We start from the raw sequence: 3,987 nt of genomic DNA, 5'->3' as shown, positions 1-3,987 counted from the left end.
GAATCATCATTATCACCAACGGCAAGACTCTATATCAGGAAAATATTTTCCTTTTCGTTACCCTTATTAACGAAAATTATCTTCTTCTTCTCCTCAAGTTCACTCACATATACATTGCTTCTTTCCTGGTTTTGCTTCATCACATTTTTGTTCATAAAATCATTAATGACTTGTGTGAACAATAAACACTGAAGGATACACTCAAAGTCTGCTTCTGGAAGTGTTTACAGACTTTAGTTTTCTTTAATATAAATATAAAATTCTTATCATTTTGGTTTATGTCGAAGCCTTTTACGTCACGATCTCTTAATATGGGTCATGGTAAGAACACACGCACACACACACACACACACACACACACACACACACACACACACACACACACACACACACACACACACACACACACACACACACACACACACACACACACTCACACACACACACACACACACACAAACACACACACACACACACACACACACACACACACACACACACACACACACACACACACACACACACAAACACACACACACACAGACACACACTTTCCACCCTCCACTTCTAAGCTCCCCCCCCCCCCTCCCCCACCTCCCACCAACACCACTCCCCTCACACTCGCCCCCCCCCCCCTCTGACTCCCTCGTCTTCTCACACACACTCACTCACACACTCCTTCTCACACAAAGGGACCAAAGAGCCAAAACTCAACCCCCGCAAGCACAATTAGGTGAGTACACACTCCCACTCTCACACACTCACACTCACACACACTCCTTCTCACACACTCCCACTCTCACACACTCCCACTCACACACTAACACGCTCCCACTCACACACACTCTCACTCCCTACACACTCACACAAGCAGTCATGGTAGGAAACTTGTCATATATCTGTGAGAAGGGCTGGCGACCACCAAACCTTCCCACTCTTTCACTCTCCAAAACACCCCCCCCCCCTTTCCCTCTTACATGTCAACTGGCTACCATTGATTGACATTCATTCTCCCTCCTCCCCTACCCCACTCTCTCTCTCTCTCTCTCTCTCTCTCTCTCTCTCTCTCTCTCTCTCTCTCTCTCTCTCTCTCTCTCTCTCTCTCTCTCTCTCTCTCTCTCTCTCGCTCTCTCTCTTTCTCGCTCTCTCCCTCTCTCGTCGTCCCTTCCTCTCTCTCGCCCTCCCTCCATCTCTCTCGCCCTCCCTCTCTCACCCTCCCTCCCCTTTTCTTGCCCTCCGTCTCTCTCTCTCTCTCTCTCTCTCTCTCTCTCTCTCTCTCTCTCTCTCTCTCTCTCTCTCTCTCTCTCTCTCTCTCTCTCTCTCCCTCTCTAACCTCCCCTCGCTGGCTAACCCTATCAAAACATATCAGGGAAAGGGACAAAGATGGCAGGAGGACGCACCAGGGACAAAGGAAAAAGTCAAAGTGACCAAATGAAGGAAATGTTAGCATAAGTTGTGGAGGAATTCAGGAAGGAGATGAATAAAATGAAGAATACAATTAAGAACCTGCAAAGTGAGCTGACAGCAGCAAAGGAGGTCAAATCCCTCACAGAGAAAAATAACGAGGCTGAGGATCAGATAATCATCCAGAGGGAAGATGAAAATGGTGCATTGGAAGGAAATGCCTCTGTACCTGAAACATATGGGGAAATACTGAGAAAGAGCTCAGAAGCAATGGCCACAGTGAGGGAGGTAGCAATGCAAGCAGCTACCTCACAGGAAGCAGTAAGATGCACCAGTCAGCTGATGGAAAGAAAAAGATCAGTGGTAGCTGTAGGCATCAAAGAACAGGAAGGCTCCAATAGGCAAGAATGGAATAGCAAGAAAAGCGAGGCAGTAAATGGAATACTAAAGAGGTTAAAGATGGAATGTGCTGAACAAAACATTGAAAAGGTTTTCAGGTTGGGCTGGTACAACAAGGACAGGAACCACCTGGTAAAGATAGTGTTTGCAAATGAGATCACACAGGAGATTATTCTTGAGAGGAAGAGCCATCTGCAGTATGTGGAGGAATACAAAAAAAAATATTCCTCCAGAGGGACAGGACGAAGGAGGAGAGATCCATGGCGACAGAGGCAAGGAAGAAGTGTAGAGAGAGAGAAGTAAACAAGGAAATCACAGCTCCCCAACACAACATTCTCAGAGACAAGGGGAACCCACAACCAGCATTCCAGGAACACCAGAGGGGAGGGGAGGGGATGGCAACACCACCACCCTCCTCTGCATAGAAACCCTCCCTACCCCTCACCCTACCTGGCCCCCACTCAAATGCTCACTCAACCCTACCTCCCCTCCCTTCCGACCCTTGTCACTCCTCCCCCATTCCCACCATGTCCCCCTCCCCCCTTTCCCCCCTCCCCATACCCTCCCTATCCCTCCTCCCCACTCACCCCATATCCTCCATGTCCCACTCTTGCTCCTTACCCCATACCCCTATCTGTCCCCCCTTCCCTTGAAACCCTACCCCAGAATCCTCTGAGACCCTGTTAACCATCTAACGGATCTTCACACCTTTGAACAGCTTCTTCTATCAGCAGAACGCTCACCAAGAAGGGGACAAGAGAATGAACTGAAGAAAGTGAGCTTCAAGGCAATGTACACTAACATAGATGGGATTACAAATAAAACATGGGAACTTGGAGAATGGGCACTAGAAGAAAACCCAGACTTAACAGCACTCACAGAAACAAAGCTAATGAAAACTATAACAAATGCAGTGTTTCCACAGGACTACTATGTAGTGAGGAAAGAAAGAGAAGGAAGAGGAGGAGGTGGTGGTTTAGCTCTGCTGATAAGAAAAGCCGGGAGTTTTTAAGAGATGGTTAATCAGGGCGGGGAAGAATAGTGACCAGGAGTCACCTGTTCAGTGACTACATATCAAGTACCATAGCATTTGGAGGACTAATTATAGTAGTAGTCATATATAACCCCCCACCAAGTGACAGACGACCCAGGCAGGAATATGATAGAAACAGCATGGCCACCATTAAAGATAATAGAGAGAGCAGCTTCTGTAGCTAGCAGGAACAGATCAAGACTACTAAACATGGGAGACTTCTACCACGGGAAGATAGCCTGGGAGAACAGAGACCAACATGGAGAGCTAAGCTGCTGGTCGTGGCCACAAGAAACTTTCTAAGCCAACACATCAAGGAACCGACAAGAATGAGAGCAGAAGATGAACCAGCTAAGCTTGATCTGATATTTACCCTGAATGAGTCGGATATAAGGGAAGTTAAGTTGGAAGCCCTCTTGGTATTTTTTTTTCTACCACAGAAGTGGCCACACATTTACAATGCTAACCAGCATATATACATTTTCTTCTGTCCTCCATGGACAGGATTAGAGAAGTGTTAAACATATAGTTCAAGGGTTTATTGAACACTCAACCACAGAAGGTGATTCGGTGCTTTTAAATGCTAAGCTAACCTACATACGTAAATACATAGATACACAGATTTACGTATGCCCTACATAAAGTGTTAGATGTGTCTTTTACATAGTGTCATTAATGTACATTCACAAAGGTGAAATGTAATTCTGATCAGCTTCCATATATACTTTATACCCATACATATACATACACACACACACACATATACATACATATACACACACACACACATGCATTCACATACATTTGTCTCATTTACTCTGACAGGGTGAGGCAGCTGATAAAGAAACTAGTGTGCAATTAAGCACTTAATCACTGAAGGTGATGAAGGTGCTTTTACAAGCTCAGGTTATATAGTTACATCATATATATACATTGTATGATTGATATATTACGTGGTCAATCTTGGATACAAGTCCAATATATCATCAAGTGTTCCAGTACTCATACAGTAACTACAGAATTCAGCATACCTTAGCCCAGGAGGGCGAAAGTCAGTCAGTATGGGACATTCTACAATATAATGTTCAGGAGAGTGCATGTTTTCTCTTTCACAAAGTTGACACATTGTGTACTCGACATTTGGGTTTTGA

The sequence above is a fragment of the Procambarus clarkii genome, chromosome 3 (genome assembly GCF_040958095.1).
Source record: "Procambarus clarkii isolate CNS0578487 chromosome 3, FALCON_Pclarkii_2.0, whole genome shotgun sequence".
NCBI lineage: Eukaryota > Metazoa > Arthropoda > Malacostraca > Decapoda > Cambaridae > Procambarus > Procambarus clarkii.
The sequence above is the reverse complement of the archived record's forward strand: the minus strand, read 5'-3'. Positions refer to the sequence as shown.